Genomic DNA, 23,268 nt, shown 5'->3' with positions numbered 1-23,268 from the left:
TTGCTATACCGGGAGTTCAGCAACATGAAGCTACCAGAGTTTGATGGGACTCAGGATCCGATTGGTGAGATGAGGTGGATCTATGATGTTGAGGGATGTTTCTACACTTGCTCATGCCCAGAGCATTTGAGAATACGGTTCGCGCTGAACTAGCTTTGTTTGGGAGCGAAGGACTGGTGGAAGTTTGTGACGACTAGTTTCACCCTGCAGAGCATGTTGTGGTGACTTGGGAGAGATTTGTTGTAATATTCCGAGATGAGTATGTTTCCCCTGTGGAGAGGAAACGGTTGGCCCAGGAGTTTCTGTTTCTTAGACAAAAGACAGAGTTGGTGATTGTGATTACGCGGATGTTTCACTAGAGGGAATTGTTTTGCCCTGAGCATGTGGCGACTGAGAAAGCTCGCATGAGTCGATACTTGAGCATTCCGGGGAGGGATATTGGGGATTTCATGGCAAAACCGTCTTACCGTACATCTACTAGGCTCCAGACGAATGCTAGGAGGAGGGAGATCGAGCTGGAGGCTCAGGCGATGGAGGACGCGGAGTCTCAGGAGAGAGAACGATGGCCGGCGCAGTCTCAGCCGGTAGCCAAGAGGGCTAAGCCTGCTGATCCTAGACCAGGAGGCCAGAAGGGCCGCACTTGTGGCAAGTGTGGCAAGAGACATGAGAGGATCTTGTTGGGCAAGGATTTGCAACAAATGTGGCAAGGAGGGGCATATGGCGAAAGATTGCCCCAAGTGTTTTGCAGTTTGTTTCCACTGCAATCAGACTGACCATCAGAAGGCCGAGTGTCCTCAGCTTGTTCAGGGATAAGCCCAGGGTTCCACTTCTGTTGCATTGCGTGTTACTAATGTTAGGTCGGTGAAGGCCGAGGTTCCAAAGGCTCATGGGAGAGCTTTCTAGCTGACAGCGGAGGAGGTCCGCGGAGCACCTAATGTGATGGCTGGTGTGTATTTCTCTATTTATTCATTTCTTTATTTTGCGCTTCTCTTTATGATTATCCTATGCTATATTTAGGTACATTTCTTGTGAGTTATGTACCTGCTTTAGTGTTATTTGACTCGGGTGCGAGTTAATCCATCGTATGCATAGCCTTTAGTCATCACATTGGCAATAGCGTAAGGTGTTGAGTCGACCTGTGAGGGTTTCTATAATATATGAGCATGCAATTTTTTCTACCGAGGTATTCCGAAGATGCGTGCTGGAGGTTTTTGGCGTCAAGTTTCCGATTGACCAGGTACCGATCGCGATGGGAGATGTCTATGCCATCATGGCATGGATTGGTTGAGCCGTTAAGGAGCAGTGATCGACTACGAGCACCAGTTGGTGACTATACGAGACCCTAGTAAGGGAGTGCTTATAGTGTATGGCAAGGGTACCAGTTCTGGGTCAGCTTTCAGCTCTGCCGCCCGGGCAAGTCAGAGTTTACAGCAAGGTTCTGTGGGATTCCTGGCGTATGTGATTGTTGGAATAGTGTCTAAGGCTGCAACTATATTAGGCAAGTATTTAATCCGGTTGTGCATCGTCCTTTTGGGTTGCCTTCACCATAGCAACTTGACAGGATGATTTATTATGAGAGAGTAGATATTATTAATATATTATGAGAATAATATAAGGAATAATAATATTTCTATTTGATTAATATAAGTCATAAATTAATTAGTATTAATTTGGTGACTTAAAGAGATTAATTGAATAAGAGGGTATAAACTGTCAATTGTTCGATAGTTACACTTTAGACTGTAAATCCTTATTGGATAGAGGATGGACGAATTCTAGAAGCTAAGGATAGCTCAAAATCATCCAAGGTTTTTGAGTGAAACTCAAAGAGCCTTACAAGTATAAATAGACCCCATGGGCAAGGGAATTCGACACCTCTTCAAAAGAAAAGAAACCTTGGCCGATTTCCTCCCCTCTCCTCTCTCTCAAATCATCCTCTTTGCTAGTTGGTGTTTGTAAGCCATTAGAGGAGTGACAATTGTGACTCTAGAGCTCCAAGACAACAAGATCAAACAAGAGGTTCAAAGGTCAACTTCCAGATCTGATTTTGTATTGTTCTTATACATATTTAGTTATTAGAAGTCTTGGATTCAAAGCATGTTTAATTAGAGAAACCTAGATCCAAGCATTAGGGTTTGCATGTGCACATAGGAATGTTCATATGGCCATAACCCATCTGTGGTATTAGAGCCTAGTCTGGTTTCTATTAAATTGTTTCTTGATTGTTTGTTTCTTGCCTGTAAAATTTGATTTTTGTGTTTCTGAGTCATGGACTCAGCGAGTCCCATGGTGGACTCGGCGAGTTGGTCTGACTCGGCGAGTCCCATGGTGCACTCGGCGAGTCCGAGCGTCAAGAAAGGATAAAAACAGGATTTTTTGGTATTTATCTTATGGAAACTTGCCTTAATCATATTAGATCAACCCTAATCCGATTTTTTGATATATATGACTATAAAATATTTAATTTACTTATGTGATAATTAATTAATTATTTTGATTAAAATTGGTAATTATCTTGCAAGAAATCATAAATAAATCAAATATGGATAACTAAGAAATTAATTGTTAATTAGAATTATTTGTTATTTGATCCTCCATGTTTTAAATGTTTAAAACTTGTCCTCAAGTTTTGAAATTTATGTTTTGTTATTAAAACTTTTAATTGAGACAATTTAAATTTCAAACCCTAGAATTTTACAAGTTTAAAATACAACCCTATACTAATATAATATTACAAGATTAATATATATATATATATATATATATATATATATATATATATATATATATATATATATATATGTATGTATGACTAAAATGCTAGTCTTACCGTTAGTAGGCCTCATTCACGAAGCCGATCTATAAGGTGGGTATAAGGTTGTGGCCTATAAAATGGCGCTTAATGGGTGAACACTCTCACCCACCGCTTGCTTGATCGGTGGAGGGTCGTTAGCCGAACGGGTAGGATAGGGCAACCTCCTCCTCTCATTAAAAGTATAATAAGAAATAAAAAGTAACTACATGTTTTATAAAATTTCGCAATCTTAGTTACTTTAGGAAAAGTGAATTGATGCGATCCCATGAAATTACACTTTGCACCCTTGCTAAGAAGTTAGTGGAGCGTGTGTGGTTTACTGGCACACTAATTGGTTCTAAGCAAAGGTGGCAAAGGGTGATTCATTGTTTATCATAGTTCGATGGAGCGTCTGTGGTTTACCGGCACATCGAATAGGTGATTGTTACAATGAAGGCACCATGTGAATTTGCATGGTAATTCACACCCGCTTTGTGATCCTCGGTATCCCAGTCACAAACAAGAGGGGCATATCGAGATTTAAACATGCCATTGAAGACTTTCAATGAATCTCATCTAAACCTAGGAATTCTCAATGCATTTAGACTTAAAGTTAGGTTTTATGGAGGAGAATTAGTGAATCGTCATTCACTTACCTTCAAAATGTTTGCATGTTAGATTACGGTATCCCTTTTCTAATGTGTAAATATTGTTGTTGGATCCTAGCCCTAATTTTCTTATTGGGTGATAATTAGGGATTCATATTCTAATCTATCTTTGTCCTTTCTAATTGTAGATGTCGAACGCAAACAACGTTGTTGCTAGTTCATTCACTTTGATGAGCCTTTGTCAAAAGGTCACCTTCGATGGAACGAACTTTACGGAATGGATAAGATACATTCGCACGATTTCTCACTATGAGGATAAGGAGTATGTCCTCGATGAGAAGCTCGAGAAGATCAATCCAGAAATAGCTACTCCGGCTGAAATGACCACTTTTGAAACTCATGAGCGTGATGCAACGAAGGTACATTGCATCATGATAGCCACTATGAACTCCGAATTCCAAAAGTCCTATGAGGACATGTACCCGTATGAAATGCATCAAGACTTGTTGGAGCAATACCACCAAAACGCGAGACAAGAGCGTTATGAGATTTTCACTAACATGATTTCCGCTATGATGGGTCATGGAGAGTCTCTTACCGTGCACCTGCAAAAGATGCAAAGGCATGTCGACCGTCTTCGCAAGTTGAATGTTGACTTTGGGGAAGACTTGGCGATCGACATGGTGCTTCACTCATTGCCTCCAAGCTACAATCAATTTATGATGGCCTACCACATGAGCAAAGAGGAGGTCACCCTAAGCAAACTCCAAGGTCTCTTGAGGGTCGTTGAGAGCAACTTCAAGGACAAGTCTGTTGCACCAACTCCCAATCCACCCGCCACTCCTGTCTTGGCTATTGGACAAGGAAAGGGAAAGAAGAGGAAGGCTTTGTCTAAGAAGTATAGCAAGGTTAAAATCCGAGATGGTGCCTCTTCTAGTGGGACTGAAGTTGATCCTGCTAAGCCCTGCTCTAACCCAAAGGAGGCAGAGTGCCACCATTGCCACAAGATAGGACATTGGAAGAGAAGCTGCTGTCACACCCCTGAACCAAGGATGGCGGAAACGTCCAGGGATGGAGGACTTCATGTGTAGTATCATAACAACAATGGTAATAGTGATGAAAGTAAACACAACCAACATATATATATATAATTGAAAGAGTTACATCATTGTATGAATTACATGTTTCAAATTCAATTACAATATGTTGACAAAATATAATAAGTTTGACGCCTCAACGTCCCATCCTCAAAAGTACTTTGTTACCTGTTTAGTGATTTCCTGAGAATACAAGCAGTTTGAAAAAGTGTCAACACAATGGTTGGTGAGTTCATAAGTTTTTGTATATCTTTATGAAAAAGCTCGTCAAGTAATGGCCTAGTTGTTCCAGAAAAATCCGATATTTTTCTTAAAATGAATAATGTAGTCTTGTATCCAAAGGCTGTAATGTATGAGTAATCTTCCTTATTTACGGGAAATAATGTGTGTTTATTTCAATTTAAACGCATATGATACTAGTGAAACTCTCGTAATTTCTTAAATTTGTTAATATTTTTTGTACGTGTAGTCCTAAATCTTAGGACCAAGAAAATAACAAGTATTGTCCATACTTAAATTTATAAACGTGGTATCACATGATGTGTAGTCATAAATACCAAAACCGAAAACGTACAGTAATAACCGTACTTATTGAGTTAAAAGTGATTTCAAAATCGTCATCAAACTCGTTTAAGTTTTATAAAAATCCCATAAACTTTATGTATTGTTATATCCTTAGGTGAGTCGCTATAATCATACTATGACTAATGAACCTGCCACGACGTTTCTCAGGCGTCGCAAAACTGAAATGACATTTGTCACCCGTAGACCTGCAGGTCCAACTGTAGCTAGCAGCAAGGTCTGGGGTGTCAAACCCAATATAGATCTATATACAACTATCACGTTCTCCTTCCAGGAGACTCTGATTATAACTAACAAGATTTTATATCCCGCACTCGGACGTACGGAAAGAGAATGTCTCACAATTTAGGTTAACAAGTTTACAAGTTGTATGCGGGAGTGTAAAATCCTTCTGTATGAATGTACCCTTTTCGTACGTGTGTGTTATGTGATGTATCATAAACTATACCTATTATAGTTTATCCAAAATATTTGTAATATGTAAGAACTCTTTTATGAAAAAGCGTTAGGATTATGAAATCCATTAAACTATGCTTTTTATAGTTTAGATATGTATACGTGTTCTAAATGATTGAGTATTCTTATCATGAATGACATATTTTCAGTTTATGATGATAAAATTTACAACGTGTCACATTCAATACTTAGAACTTGACATTATACACTTTGCTCAACATAATACAAAGTGTTATAAAAATTACAAGCTGTTAACAAATTTTCAGCCTTTCTACACTGTTTTTGAAAATTCATAGAAAAATCATACGAAGTCGAAAACTAAATCCGTAAATTCTGGGAGTTCCCAAAATGTGTCTAGTTTACTCATAATTTTTATCATGATTTTTAATTACCTGCAACTTAGGTGAAAAAGTCCATAATCACAGACTGGTTCGGATTCGTGTTTGAAATGATAGGCAGTTTTGTAAAAATCACCATAAATTGTAGAAACATCGTATGGAGATGTGCAAGTAGTCATTTTAAAGCTAAGAAGTGGAACTACATGCACCTAAAACAGTTTTGAAAACTAAAATGTTTAAGATGTCCAAAACAGTCCGTGAATGGAGTCCAACTTTTCTGACGAAAGCTGTTAGAAGAATTTAGATATGTTCTTGGTGTTTTGGCTTGTATTCCCCCCCCTAAAAACTTGAGAAAACATGAAAATGTAGGGGTATGAACTCAACTTAAGTGTTTTCAGTAGATGATTGATGAAGAATGGAGGTGCTTAACTCAAGGACACTTGGAATGTCTTGAAGATTTCGAGAATCTAGCATGATAGTTATGGAGTTTGTATGAGCTATCAATGATTTGAGTAGAACGAAGGGTGAGAATCACAAGGAGGGTGGATTACACTTACCAAGAGTGGAAGAACACTTGATGATTAGCCTTGAAATCATGAGTTAGAGAGAGAAGTTGGAGAGAAAGAGTTGGAGTTCATTCTTGGTGAATTTTGAGAGTGTTTGAAGAGAATGAGGAGAGAGGGTGTAGGATCAGCCCTTAGATTTTGGGCTGACTTGTGAATGAGAGTAAAAGGTACAAGGTATGGTGGAGAGGAGTGTGGGTTGTCATGGAGTGGGTGTGGGGGTTGCTTGCGTCATAAAATAAGGTAAAGTCAACACTCTACCTTTGTACTTTACCTAATCTTATTTGGATAAGATTTTACCCTTAAAATATGATTAAATTATTAATTTAGGGGTCTTATATTTTAAAATGAAGTTTTGGGTGAAAATCTCATGTTAAAATAATTAAAAATGGGTTTAAAACGCAAAAATACGCAAAAACGGGGTGAAAAATGTATTTTCCAGCGAGGTTCTTCGGACATAGGCCGAAGCTCGTTCCCTAGGCCGAAGTTCGGTCAGGGGAGGCGCTAGTCTCGGAAGCGAAGGCGCGAGTCGGAGAAGGAGCGAAGGCGGGGTTCGTCCGATGGCTCGGTCCGATGAGGAGTCAGATGCGAGAGTCAGGGGGTTCGGTCCGAAGTGAGGCTAGAACCGAAGGGACTGTTGTGAACAGTGATGAACAGTACTCTCGGTTCGGACCTTCCTTCTATGCCGGGTTCGGTTCGGATCTCCTTCAATGCCGGGTTCGGTTCGGATGAACAGTGACTTCGGTCCGGTTCATGAACAGTACTTTCGGTTCGGACCCTCATGAATAGTGCTTTCGGTTCGGCTCATGAATAGTACTTTCGGTTCGGAGGGTTCGTTTCCTTAAGTCCGTTTTTCGCGTAGACTTCCGTTCTTGGGCTATTTTTCGCCAAATTCGAGGGTCGGGATGCCCCGAGTGATTATAGAAAGTTGGGAGAGATTTCGAGAGAGATTTGAGAGAGATTCCTCGTTCTCAAAGAGATTTGGGAGAGATTTGACGTACTTGGAGAGATTTCACATACAAAGAGATATGTGAGAGAGATTTCACATACTTAGAGAGATTTGGGAGAGATTTGACATACTTGGAGAGATTTCACATAAAAAGAGATATGTGAGAAAGATTTCACATACTTAGAGAGATTTGGGAGAGATTTGGCATACTTGGAGAGATTTGGGAGAGATTTGACATACTTGGAGAGATTTCACATACAAAGAGATATGTGAGAGAGATTTCACATAATTAAATAGATTTGGGAGAGATTTGACATACTTGGAGAGATTTTACATACAAAGAGATATGTGGGAGATAGAGTGAAAACGATTGAGAGTGTTTTCGTGTGTGATGAATGAGAGTGTCCGGCTTCGCAATGCAAGGTCCTTAGACCCTGTTGTGCCATGATTTAGGATCTTACGCACTCCCTATGAGTATGCAACATTGTATTATTGTTTTTGTTCATTGTTTAGCACCAATGCTAAGGAAATTTAAACACATGAACTTTCCAAGTGGTGTTTTCTCATTAAAATAGTGAGTTATACAGTATTTACATAATATAAACCCTATCATACAAGGTTTTAATTGAGTTGACCGGTTTGACTCGTTGACCTTGTCCGGCTTAGACTTGACCCGAATTTGACTATTGTCACAGCTGCCCAGGGTACCTGCAATCCATCAAGGAAGGAAAGATCAAGCCCTCTTTCGCAGGTATATACACAATTAAATCTAACGATTCATTTCATGATATTTCTTGGGTTCTTGATACCGGTTGTGGTTACCACATTTGTACTAATGTGAAGGGACAAAGAAGAAATAGGGATGTGGAGGCTGGAAGAATAAATCTAATCATGGGGAACAGAAGATTGTCGCCTGTGACCAAGATTGGAGTGTATTCTTTAGTGCTTAGGAATGGTTTTAAGTTTAGATTTGAACAATTGTTGCTATTTGCCAGAAATGGCTAGAAACATCATTTCATTTCATGGTTTGTTTAGACAAGGTTTTAGATTTTCTTTTAATAATGAGAATGGTTCTATTTTGGCTTATCTAAACGGTTTCTTTTATTTTGAAGCTATACCATGTAATGGGATTTATGAAACTGTTATGATTGTTGATAACTTAGGAAATGATGTTTTGAACATAGATTCTTCCAATAGTATGGATAAAGCATCCTTGTTGCATTGTCGCCTTGGACATGTCAACAAGAAACGCATAGCCCAACTCCAAATGGATGGAGTGTTGGAGTCATTCGACCTTAGGGAAGATGACACATGCGAGTCTTGTTTGCTTGGAAAGATGACTAAGTCACCCTTCGCTGCTTCTTGCGAAGGGGTGAGGGTCTATTAGACCTAATACATACCGATGTACGTGGACCGTTTAGATCAACCACGAAGGATGGGAAACGCTTCTACGTGACTTTTACTAATGACTATAGTAGATATGGGTATATCTATTTAATCAAGCAAAAGTCAGAAACTTTTGAAAAGTTCAAAGAGTTCAAGAATGAAGTAGAGAATCAATTGGGTAGGAAAATCAAGATGCTTCGATCCGATCGAGGAGGAGAGTACTTAAGTCTTGAATTCCACGATTATCTCAAGGAGTGTGGAATAGTTTCACAATTGATGCCACCTAGGACACCACAATTGAATGGTGTGGCAGAAAGGCGTAATCGAGCCTTGTTGGACATGGTTCGCTCTATGATGAGTCGTGCTTCACTATCTATCTATTTTTTGGGGTATGCCTTAGAGACTGCCGCCCATATCCTTAACCGAGTCCCTACTAAGAAGGTTGCCAAAACACGTCACGAGATGTGGACAGGGAAAGCTCCCTCGTTGGCACATATCAAGGTTTGGGGTTGTGAGGCTTTCGTAAGACGAGATACTCACGACAAACTCGAACCTCGAAGTGAGCGATGTATTTTCATCGGCTACCTGCAGAAATCCTTTGGATATCTCTTCTATAGACCGAAGGACAATGTAGTCTTCATTGCGAGGAGAGGAGTTTTCCGAGAGCGAGAACTCATAAGCCAAGGAGACAGTGGGAGGCAAATCGAGCTTGAAGAGATTCAAGAGTCGATAGATGAAGGAACCTTTACCACTGGCACTCAACCCGAGGAGGAAACTCAGGTTGAACCGATTGACGTATCGTTACCTCTTAGACGTTCCGAAAGAGTTGGGTTTCAACCCCAGTTGTATGGTTTTCATATTACTACCGAAGGGGAGACATATATTAGTTATAGTACACTAATAAACCTTGATGAACCTAATAGCTATAAGGAAGCCATGGCAGGCCCGGAGTCTGCAAAATGGAAAGAGGCAATGGATAGCGAGATCCAATCCATGTATGATAACCAAGTTTGGAATTTGGTTGATAATGTACCCGGACGTAAGATCGTTGGGTGCAAATGGATCTTCATGAAGAAGACCGACGTGGATGGACATGTATAAGGCGCGACTGGTTGCGAAGGGCTTTACTCAAACTCCCGGAGTTGACTATGATGAGACCTTCTCACCAGTTACGAAGATAAAGTCTGTTAGAGTGATGCTAGCTATTGCCGCATTTCATGATTATGAGATTTGGCAAATGGATGTCAAGACCGCTTTCCTTAACGGAAAGTTGGCTGAGGATGTTTACATGGCTCAGCCAGAGGGGTTTGTGGATCCGAAGCATCCGAATAGAGTGTGTAAGCTTGAGAAGTCCATTTATGGACTTAAGCAAGCATCTCGCAAATCGAATCATTGCTTCGATGAGAAATTCAAAGAGTTTGGATTTGTACGAAGCAAAGATGGATCATGTGTATATGTCAAAGCCAGTGGGAGTATAGTTAGTTTCCTCGTTCTATATGTCGATGACATATTACTCAAAGGAAACAACATCCCGACTCTGTAGGAGGTTAAGTCCTGGCTCGGGAAGAGCTTCGCTATGTGTCACACCCCAAAACCGAGAACGGCGGAAACGTTTAGGGGTGGAGGACGTCATGTACAGTATCACAACAGTGTAATATAATAAACAAGCAACAACATCAACCATTGCATTATAAGTAAAGTTTTAATACATGTGTGTTCTTTCATTGTAGTAAGAAACCAAAAATATACAATCAAAATAAAAGACGAGACTTGTCTGCTCCGTCTTCTCAAAACCTGGCCTCCGTACCTGTCTACTGATGACCTGAGAATACAAGTTATTTTGAAAGCGAGTATCAGCTTTAAAGCTGGTGAATTCATAAGTATATAAGTGTCATTGCCTTGTTTCTGAAAAGCTTTTATGAAGGCCTTGTGGATCATTAAATGAAAATGTTGATGTAAGTATGAATAACCCTAGAAAATCCCTTATTTCCTATTAGTTTGAGATGTAGTCTTCTACCAAGACCCGAATGTTTTGTTTATGACAATGTAGTCTTCTACCAAAACCTGAATGTTTTGTTTATGACAATGTAGTCTTCTACCAAGACCCGAATGTTTTGTTTATAAAATGATAGTTTTCCTTTAATTATTTAGTACTAAAGTACTTAGTCTAACTCATTGTTTATGTGAAAGTATCACAAAATAAAGTAAACAGGAAAATATACTACTATAAGTGTTGTCACTGGATACTAGGACTAACACAACATATGTAACTGTTATCCCAAGGTACTAGGGTTAACACGACCTATATAACCTAATGAACATCCGAAGATTGTCCAATTGTCCTCTGTAGCAGCAGTAGGGGGAGGAAGGGTTAGTCCTTGTAAAGGTACTCCTAGTATAAGTAATAACCGTAGGCATCTGTAGATGTTCATCGCCCACTGTTGCTAACAGATTGGTTCCGAAATGGTTAGTCCCGTCCATATATCCCGAGATACTCAGGATAGGGTCCTATTCTAGATATCCCAAGGTACTAGGGATAGGCAGGGTAATTTACACAGATGGTACAATTAAATTATCCTCACAATTCGTGATACAAATATTCAAATAAGTATACATAGGTAAAGGTATCTACGTAAAGGTACTTATGTAATGTGTTCATGTATCATGTAAGCATATGTAAAGGTACTCAAGTATCAGGTAAGGTACTAGTAAAGACTCATGAATGAACTGACTCTTGTGTGATTCCTTGTAATAGGAATAATGTTTTGTTATCTTCAAATTATCCCTATGATAATTTACTGTAATTTAACTAGTTGATCATGTAGGTTTACACACTCTTACTACTCAAGGGTGTGGGAAACTTAAATGAAAGATGCAAACTATAACATCAATACACATATAAGAATATAAGTGTATATGCATAATTTAGTTCAAGAATGTAAAAATGGTTTTGTAAGACATCTTATGGGTTTTGAACAATGATTAACAATAACCTGAGGTCATTTTAATATACATTTCGAAGGTAAAACTTTTGATAACAATGTGTTTTTAAGATTTAAAACCATTTCATGCATCACATTTTGTAGTATGTGAAATCTGTTAAATAACAAACACAGTTATAAAATACATATCAATGATTTAATAACATGTTTGTTTCTACTTGTATCCCCCCCCCCCCCGCCCCCTTTAAAGCATTTAAAATCACTTAAAACATTGATTAGGGGTATGAACTCACTTGAAAGTTTGAAGATAGCGAGATGGAAAACCGGGCAGAGTTTCGTCTCGGGAAACGGATATTTCTCGGGATCCTCGGGAATCTCGGGAGTAAAATCGACCTTCGGGACTTGAGCAAAATGATCAGGGCTTCGTGGTAGTGCGGGCACGGAAAACGAGGCAATATCATGAGAGAAATGGGGTGAATTTCCCGGAACCCTCGCATCTCTATTTATAGGGGGTCTGAGAAGCCTCGGTACGCGGGGCGTACTCGTGCATCACCCGTGACCGAGTCCTCGACTGCCTCGCTTCGGATGGGACGGATCGGGTAGGCTCGCATAGGGGCGACGTGGACAGACCGAGACCAAGGCCTTCGTGTACGCGGGGCGTACGGGGTTACGTGCCACGTAACACGGATGAGGACACTGACTCCTCCTTCGGATATTACCGGATTTTTGATTTAAATTTATATATAATTTATTTAATAAATTTCAAAAAATCATATCTTCTTCATACGAACTCCGTTTTTGATGGTCTTTATATCCACGCGTAGGTGAGACTACGCTCTACAACTTTCGTTTAGACTCCGTCGGCAAATTCCGAAATTATTTTTATTATTTATTTATTAAAATTACGTGATTAAGGAATTTCTTTAAAAATTCATAACTTCTTTATCTGACGTCGTTTTTTGCCAGACTTTTTACCGCTAAAATATCATTGTCGAGACCTTCGATTCTCGTTTAGGTCATTCCGGCCAAAAGTCGTTCGATCTTTCATTCGAGTTTTTAGCTGTCTGTTGCTAAGCTGAACTTGGAAAAATCTTAACTTCAGTATACGAAGCCGGATTTGGGCATTCTTTTTACGTACAATCTCGGTTTAATGATATTAAACATAGTAGGTAGTTAAATAGAAACTTTTTGGACATTTTATTATCAAAGTTAATTTCTTTAACTCAAAAGTGGTTATAATACTTGACCTATTAGGCCATTACAAAGAGTTGAAATATCGGGTTGTCACACTATGAAGGACCTCGGAGAGGCTTCCTATATTTTGGGAATAAGGATAGTAAGAGAGAGAAGTAAGAGACTAATAAGACTTAGTCAGAACACTTACTTAGAGAAAGTACTAAAACGTTTCAGTATGGAGAACTCGAAGAAGGGAGAATTACCGATACAAAGTAATGCCAAGATGAGTAAGACTCAAAGTCTGAGTACCAAAGCTGAGATAGCAGAAATGAGCCGAGTACCATACGCTTCGGCATTTGGCTCAATCATGTACGCTATGACTTGTACTAGACTTGATGTAGCCTTTGCTTTGAGTATGGTTAGCAGATATCAAGGGAATCCTGGCAGATCTCATTGGATTGCGGTGAAGAATATCCTTAAGTACCTTTGGAGGACGAAGGAATGGTTTTTAGTCCTCGGAGGGAGTGATGACTTGAAGGTGCGAGGATATAATGACGCCAGCTTTCAGACCGACAGGGACAACTACCGTTCGCAGTCGGGCTGGGTCTTTACCCTGAATAGAGGAGCAGTAACTTGGAAAAGTTCCAAGCAGGAAACCGTATTTGATTCAACGTGCGAATCAGAGTACATTGCAGCGAGCGAAGCGTCGAAGGAGGCAATATGGTTGAAGAACTTCATCGGTGATCTTGGAGTTGTACCTGCCATAAAGGAGCCCATGGAGATTTTCTGTGATAATGATGGAGCGGTTGCCTTGACCAAGGAACCGAGGGATCATGGTAGATCTCGTCATATCGACATAAAATACCACTTTATTAGACATCGTGTAGAATAAGGACAACTCGTAGTGAAGAGGATATCATCAGAAGATAACCCAGCAGATCCGCTTACGAAAGGACTGAGTAGGGTTAAGCACTTGCAGCATGCTAGGAGTATTGGGCTGAAGGATGATATTAGCTAGATTAGATAATATTAGTAACGTGTAATAGATAAATGTAGTTAACATTTGATGATTAAATAAAGGAGTTTTATTTATGAGTAATGTTACTGTCTTATGTTAATTGTTTAACTATTGTTTCGCTTTGCATGTTTTGACTTCCAAAATAATTGAGTTTATTGAGAATAATCGAATTATTCAAATTGTCCACAATCGTTCATATGTTGGAAGTAGATATGAATGAAGATTGTCATGAATTGGTGTGTAGATTGTCTAAATGGTATTAGACATAGCAAAAGATTGAGGCGACGTTCATGAGTGCTTATGAACTGGTTTTGAGCATTGGAACAAACCCGCGCTTGCTGGAATCACCTTATTTAATATGATATAAAAGGGTGATCGCAAGACGATAATATCATATAGTCTTAAACCCTAGATATATGGTTTGTTATTTGTTAATTGGTTGTACATTGATGATGCGAAAACGCATTAGTAACTCGGTGTTATAAAATGCATTGTTGTGTAGTTGATTAATGAATAAGTAAATGCATGTAAGTTGAATTTTATTTGTGACTTTTATCCCAGGAGGTTAAAAGTGATATCTCGGCCGCTCGATGATTTGATTTGACTTATGTGCCAGGCCCGGTCAGAACTGAATTGATGTGTTCGATTAAGTTCTATGTCAAATAAATCGGAGATCGAGAAACCTAAATGCTTGACTAATCATTCTACAAAATTGTCAGCATGATATATAACAGAGGACTGTACGATCCCTTATATAAAGGACAAGGTTGATTAAATCAGAGTTTGACATCGTCTTTGAGAGCTATGATTGCAAATCGAATTGTACTTGTGCATATAGTTACTAGACTTATCCAAGTGGGAGACTGTTGGAATAGTGTCTAAGGCTGCAACTATATTAGGCAAGTATTTAATCCGGTTGTTCATGGTCCTTTTGGGTTGCCTTCACCATAGAAACTTGACAGGATGATTTATTATGAGAGAGTAGAAATTATTAACATATTATGAGAATAATAATATTTCTATTTGATTAATATAAGTCATAAATTTATTAGTATTAATTTGGTGACTTAAAGAGATTAATTGAATAAGAGGGTATAAATTGTCAATTGTTTGATAGTTACACTTTAGACTGTAAATCCTTATTGGATAGAGGATGGACGAATTCTATAAGCTAAGGATAGCTCAAAATCGTCCAAGGCATTATCTTGGAAGGGATTTAGATTGCTTTGAGTAATAGTTATCCAGCCAAGGTTTTTGAGTGAAACTTAAAGAGCCTTACAAGTATAAATAGACCCCATGGGCAAGGGAATTCGACACCTCTTCAAAAGAAAAGAAACTCTGGCCGATTTCCTCCCCTCTCCTCTCTCTCAAATCATCCTCTTTGCTAGTTGGTGTTTGTAAGCCATTAGAGGAGTGACAATTGTGACTCTAGAGCTCCAAGACAACAAGATCAAACAAGAGGTTCAAAGGTAAACTTCTAGATCTGATTTGTATTATTCATATACCTAATTAGTTATTAGAAGTCTTGGATTCAAAGCATGTTTAATTAGAGAAACCTAGATCCAAGCATTAGGGTTTGCATGTGGACATAGGAATGTTTATATGGCCATAACCCATCAGTGATGGACTCGCAGACTATATCAGAGAGGTCGAGTTCGGTATCCGAGGTATCAACAGTATGCGACTTCCCTGATGTTTTCCCCAAGGAGTTACCGGATATGCTTCCCGAGAGGCAAGTGGAGTTTCAGATTGATTTGGTTCTGGGGGTGGCACCTATCGCCAAGGCACCTTATCACCTTGCACCGCCAGAGATGCATGATTTATTCTTGCAGCTTCAGGAGCTGCTGGGGAAGGGGTTTATTTGACCAAGTAGCTCGCCATGGGGAGCGTCGTTCATTTTTTTCAAGAAAAAGGATGATTTGCAACGGATGTGCATTGATTACCAGGAGTTGAACAAGTTGGCGGTCAAGAACCGTTACCCGCTTCTGAGGATTGATGATCTATTGGATCAGCTACAGGGGGCATCCTGGTTCTCCAAGATTGATTTGATATCCGGATATCACCAGATGAGAGTGTGGGAGGGGGATATCCAGAAGACGGCCTTTAGAACTCGTTATGGGCATTACGAGTTCGTGGTGATGCCTTTTGGACAAACCAACGCACCGACGTTCATGGATCTCATTAACCGGGTGTGTAGGCTTATGTTGGCCCGGTCGGTGATTGTGTTCATTGATGATATCTTAGTGTATTCGAGATCCAAGAAGCAGCACGAGGAGCATCTATGAGAGGTTCATGGGGTTTTGAGGTCGGAGAGGTTGTATCCCAAATTCTCCAAGTGTGATTTTTGGATACAAGAGGTGCAGTTTCTGGGACATCTCATTAATCAAAGCGGGATATTGCTCGATCCAGCCAAGATTGAGGCAGTTATGCAATGGGAGTTGTCGAGGTCCCCATCCGAGATCCAGAGTTTTCTAGGATTGGCCGGCTACTATCGTATATTTATCCAGGATTTCTCCAAATTTGCGGTTCCTCTCACCTAGTTGTCCCGGAAGGGCGTTACTTTTGTTTGGGTGCCTGAGCAGCAGACATCTTTCAAGATCCTTCGCCAGAGATCGTGGAAGCTATGGTGTTAGCCCTTACGGAAGAAGTAGAGGACTTTGTAGTCTATTGTGATACATCTATCTCCGGGACGGGTGCAGTGTTGTTGCAGAGGGGTCATGTGATTACATATGCGTCAAGGCAACTGAAGCCTCACGAGACGAGGTATCCCATACATGATTTGGAGTTAGGGGCGGTGGTGTTAGCGCTCAAGATTTGGCGTCACTATCTTTATGGTGTTAGGTGTACCATCTACATGGACCACAAGAGCCTAAAGTATCTCATGGATCAGCCCAGCCTAAATATGAGACATAGGAGGTGGTTAAATGTGGTGAAAGATTATGACTGCAAGATATTGTACCATCTGAGTGAGGCTAATGTGGGAGCTCACGCCTTAAGCCATAGAGCAGAGAGTGCTCCAATCCGAGATGTGTGCATGAGGATGATAGTGATGAGTCCAGTTTTAGATACCATTCGAGAGGCCCAGCTGGAGGCCATGAGATCGGAAAATCGCAAGAGAGAACGGGTGATTGGGCAAGTGTTCGAGTTTTTGCCTGATAGTCGAGGGCTTATGTCTTTCCGGGGGCGGATTTGGGTGCCCTACACTGTCGTAGCTCACCGTATTTTGATGTAGGAGGCATATAGATTGAGATTCTCGATCCATCTACGAGCCACTAAGATGTACTTAGACCTGGAAAGATATTATTGGTGTCCCTAATTGAAGAGGGACATGGCTTGGGTAGTTGAGAGGTGCTTGACCTGTCGTTAGGTTAAGGCCGAGAAACAGTGTCCTCATGGTCCATTGCAGCCTCTGGAGATTCCCTAGTGGAAGTGGGAATAGATTGTTGGGTTTTGAGCATTCTAACACTCCTTTGGTGTACATGCAACCCTATAAACCTTGGATCTATGTTTTCTCTATTATACATGCAAATAAGATCTTTCCAAGGCTTTAATCCTAACTAGCATATTATGAAGTTCTTATACTACAAAGTTCTAGTTAGATGACATACCTTTTGATGTAGCTTGATGTCTCCAAGCTTTAAGAGCTTAGCCCCAATAGTGTGGAAGCCTCAAGTGGAATCACAAATCACCAAGACACCTTGGAAGACTTTATAGAATATGAATACTTGGTTCTATCTAGTGAAATCGGATATCCCTCTTAGTGTATCCACACTAGTGCCCATTTCACCAACCAAGGACATCTTTATATAGTATGGAGGATTAGGGTTAAACCCTAATATCCATGACCTTTCATTTCCTAGGATCCATGGGTTAAACACTCCATGGACTATCCATGAAATCTTAGCCCAACCTAAATGAACTTGGCCCATTCCATATATATAAGAGTCCATATTTAATTAGTTCCTTTTGATCACTTAATTAATTATAAATTAATTCTTGATCAATACTAATTAAATAATATGATTCCATATTAATATATTAGAACTTATAATATATTAATATTAATCATAAACATACTATTCTCAAGAGATTATCCATATGAATTGTGTCGGTGAAGTGCAACCCAAATGGACCATGCCGGGTCGGGTCAAGTACATACCAAATATAGTTATGGACATAGACATTAATCCAACAGTCTCCCACTTGGATAAGTCTAAAACTATTATTGCGTATGACTTCAAGAACCGACCGGCAATCGTAGCTCTCAAAAGCTTCTGTCGAATTCTGATCTTGTCAACGAACTTGTCCATTAGATAAGGGATCATATATTCCTCCATTCTAGATATCATATGGACTGAGACGGATTACAATCATTCTCTCTGTCCATTTGTTGTTTCCCGATTTCCGATTTATGACGACTGACTAATTGAACAAATCAAATCAGTCCTGGCCCGGCCGAGCACTTCCATTTGTCATCATCAAATCATCGAAGGGCCTACAGATATCGCTTTTATCCCGAAGGTAAAAGGAATGGATAAACTTCGACTCATATGGCTTGTTCTACTACTTGTTGAATCATACACAAAGGCACGTTTTATAGCACCGAGTTACCAAATGCGTTTTCGTGCAATCAATGTACTATCAACTCATAGTAACAACTCATATCTCTAGGTTTGAAGAATATAAGATATTATCGTCTCATGATCACTAGTGATAAAATCCATGAAGTGATTCCAATGAGCGCGGGCTGAATCCAATACTCTGAACTTATGAGCACTCATGAGTGTTGTAGCCCTTTGTCCAACACCTTAGACCTCTACAAGCCAACCCATGACAGTCTTAATTTATATCTACTTCCAACATATGACCGACTGTGGATGGTTTGAATAACTTAGTCATTCCGAAAGAATAACCTAGTTTATTCGGGAAGTCAAAACATGCAAAATGAAACACAAGAATAATTGAATCCAATATGGTATCAAAACCTATGAACATAAATAAAACACCTTTTATTTATCACCATATGATTACACATTATTCATTGTATATTGTTTCACCTATCAACTTTATTCTTGAATTTAAAACAACAGTTGTCCCATGCTCCAAGCATGCACACTATGTTTTCTAAACACTAGTCATGCCACACACCAAGTATGCATACAATGTTTGTCTATGATCTTTACTTTGTGAACTAGATCAATTGAACATAACTTCAATGATTCTCTTTTCACAATCACAAATCCTTACTGCAAATGCAAAAATTCCAAATTCATGCCATTTACTGAAATCTGTTAGATTCTAAACTTATATGCATTGAACCTCTTGTAATGATTATGCACAAAGTCAGAAGGACTTGACAACAACCATTACAGACCATTCCAAATGAGATCAACTCCTTGGAAACATCCTTCTTGCATTAATTTTCCTAATCTTAAACAGATTGAAAAATTCTAACTTTGAAACATTTCCAGATTCCATTTTTACTATCACTTCTGAACAAGAGTTGCCTCCTTATAGATTATGTCAATATGGTCCTTCCAGAATTATCACTATACTTCCAACTGTCCTTGAGCAACCAATCTTTGGTAAACCTTAGATTGTCCTCGACAATTGTTTAATCCTTTTAGTCATATCCAGTTCTAAACCTTTTCCCTTCTTAATGCCCTAGGCATTTGGAAAATTTTAGAAATGATGAATATAGTACATGTAATCGATCCTATATCCGAAGCATATGGGAAGCGATTCATGATGTCTCACATAAAGACTAAACCAGTCTTTTGCTATAACATTTCCATTTCAATTTGCCAAGTTCTCATAATTCAGATTATGAAAAGGGATGCCGTAATCATAATAGAATTTTAGAACGCAAATAATGGATCCATATACAGAATTTCCTTCTGTTGAGCCATTCCAACATGAAATTCATATATATATCCTTGACTAAATGATTAAAACCTCACGATCTAAGCTTATAAATTTGAGATGAAGTATAATTTTCTCTTCCTTAATTATAGCAAAACAACTTTTTTCCCAATTGAAACCTTTTGTTTTCTATAATTAACATTGAAAACTTGCAATACTTATCATAATTATCATGCTCCCACTAACATGATGATTATTAGCATAACACTTACTCAGAAATCAGCTGGACTTCTAGAAGTTCAGATTTCTGACACTAGATTGTTTTGATAAGACTTTATCAAAATCATACACCTTCCCTTAGATATCACACTTGTGTGTCTAAACAATTATGAAGAGGGATGCCGTAATCATAATGGTTAGACCTTTTTGCCACTTCTCACAAGTCCAGGTTAGTGTGCCGGTAAACCACACACGCTCCACTAACGACTTTGAGAATGCAAATATCACAACTGCTACCTAGCTAAAATCTACTTAGTGAAAGTGTTTCCTCACCATCATTTTCATGAATCGGAGAGAAACCTTATGACACTTAGATTTAATGGTGTATGTGTTCTTATCCATGTGAATTGTCATAACCATAGTCACAAGACAAGGATAATGACAAATCAAAACTCAAATGGATTGAACTCAATCTTAATTTCTTGCCACTCGGCAGCTCAAGGGCCTGCCATTGCTTCCAAGTTGTTGTGCAACACATTAAGAACTCTAAGGACTCATATGCAAAGCCAACTTTAACTAGAATGGGCACAGAATATGTCAACACGATAGGTTATAAACCTCTAGTCGTGTGCTAGTGAAGAACTTCAGGTTTTATTCTTGATTAGTTCTTGAGACTTTCAAGGCCTTTAAGACTCCCATTGTCCTCTTGACCTTTAAGACTTTCTTGTCAGATATTCAAGAGATAGTGTGGATTCTAATCAAGACAAACACTTCACACGATTGTCCTAAGTTGGTCTTTGTTTTATCTAGAACATCACAACTTACCAATTTCAAATGTACAAGAGTAGAAAACTTTTACTCTTACATTTGACAAGTGTTTTAAACCTTCTTTAAGACATGTCACTCAAGTTACAATCTTGGAGTATGACTCTAAGACTTGTTTTGGAACGAAGTATGACTCATCTTCTTGATTTAACCATTTCAACAATTCAAGATCCCTCTTCTTAGTCATAAGAATGCACTAAGATTTTACTTAGAGAACTAATTGTGATATGGTTTCTTAATCATTAAGATGATCACAAAACTGATACTAAAGTACTCTCCCATCTTTTCAGATTTGAGAAACTTTTATCCTTCTGCCTAATTTGATTCTTCTTATTCGCTCTGCCATACATTGGAACCTTTTCCAATGTCTCAGAGTTACACTTAAGCTTGTAAGTATAATCATATTTACTAAGCTTTAGTAAACTATGAGGAATAGTCTTATCAATCTTTTGTGGTGGACTTAATCAGTGCACAAGACTATGTACTCGATCCCTTAGTCCATTACTTGACTCACACATCCATGTGAATAAGTAATTAGTCTTAATTTGCCAATACTTGAAAGTTCTCATTCATCATGCTATACCACTTGCATGATTCCAAGTTCCGGTCCAAATGAAACTTGGGTGATGAGAATCTTTCCTTATTTGGTAAATTTAGACATTACCACAAATGAAAGAATCAATTTCATATTTCCACTCTTGCTATCAATGGAATCTTATAAGCAACACTTTTCCCTCAATTGCCATTGTAAGGATATTTTAAAATAAATAAAATCATCATTTTTCCTTTTATTTTTTTAAAAAATTTGCGGAAAAACCATCCTTACAATGCAAAAGAGCATGAAAACTTTGTTGTTATCTATTCCTAAGCAATATCTCATAACTCCTAAGAAGTAGCTCAAGAATCCGATTTTCAAGCTATGCGATAGAAATCCATCTACGCGATCAGATTCAGCATATTCTTTCTTTAAGTTTCTTCACTTTTCTTTGATTCTTAAAACATCACCTTGTGACCCTGTCACATCATGTTTCAAGAATCTCAGAATAGAAACTTAACAGAGTTAGATAGTGGACTTTACCTGAAGTAGAGTCAAACTTATTGACTTTAACATCCTTAGGTAAATTTGGCAGCTTTGCAACCAATGCCCCTTCCTTTGGCAATATAAACATATGGACCCTTTGATAATGGTACACGAGACTATCACAGACTTAGCTTTTCTCTTTACCATTTGGTCAACCCAGTTGACTATGGCCGATCCCTTTCCACTGGGAAGAGAATGCTTTTTCTGGATTTCCTGTGTCACTATTGTCAATGTCCATCAAGTTTTAAGGAAGTTGATCTTACCAAATAGACAAGATCATTAAGGGTCTTGTCGTAGTCTGTTTCATAGGTGTTCCAAAAGAACTCACTATGTGACTTAGAAAGTGATTGAACCACCAACTTTCTCAAGACTTTGACACCCAACTCACCCGACTTGTCAATATGTGACTACATCTCCAAGATGTGATCACACCTAGACCTTGCCTTGCCAATAGGGCTTGAGTGACCTTAAACTTTTCAAGAACTTGTGGGTTAGGAGAATAATTGGAGGAGATGAATGAAGTATGATTTCCAAGGGACATCATCTTCATTTAGGAAAGCTTGCTTCAAGAGATTTGGGAAGATCATAAATGTCTAAACCAGACATCTTTTGGGAGATATTCAAGATAGTTGATCTTAAGTCCTTAATATGACACCCAATATGAAATATTAAGGCTAGGACCCAATAAACTATTTTATAACATTAAAGAGGGATGCCGTAATCCAAGTTATAAAATATTTGAAGGTAGGTGAATGACGATTCACCAATTTCCACCAAGATAAACGAAATCTATTATTAGGTTTTAATTGGTTTTTGAAACTCCTAGATCTTTTGAGATTCATTGAACTGTTCAATGGCATGTTTCAATCTCAAGTGTGCCCTTCAGGTTTTGTGACTGGGATGCCGAGGATCACAAAACAAGGTGTGAAGTAACCATGCAAATTACTGGGTACCCTTAAGTGTTTACCCCTCAATCGATGTGCCGGTTAACCACACACGCTCCATCGATACTATGATAAACATTAAGTTACCCTTTGCCTACCTTGTTAAATACGAGTTAGTGTGCCGGTTAACCACACACGCTCCACTAACCGACTTAAACAAAGTGCAAAGTGTAATTTCATGGATTAGCACCTTATTCACATTTTCCTAAGTAACTAAGATTGGGTATTATTAAGAGTTTAGTTACTTAGTATTTATCATTAATACTTTTAATGAAGGGAGAACTATAGTCCTGTCAAACCCGTTCGGCTAACGACCCTCCACCGGTCAAGCAAGCGGTGGGTGAGAGTGGACACCCATTAAGTTGTCATTTTATAGGCAAAAACCTTATACCCACCTTATAGCGGCTTCGTGAATGAGGCGTACTACC

This window comes from Lactuca serriola, chromosome 2 (assembly GCF_051521515.1).
Source record: "Lactuca serriola cultivar US96UC23 chromosome 2, Lser_US96UC23_V15, whole genome shotgun sequence".
NCBI lineage: Eukaryota > Viridiplantae > Streptophyta > Magnoliopsida > Asterales > Asteraceae > Lactuca > Lactuca serriola.
This window is presented reverse-complemented; position numbering follows the sequence as displayed.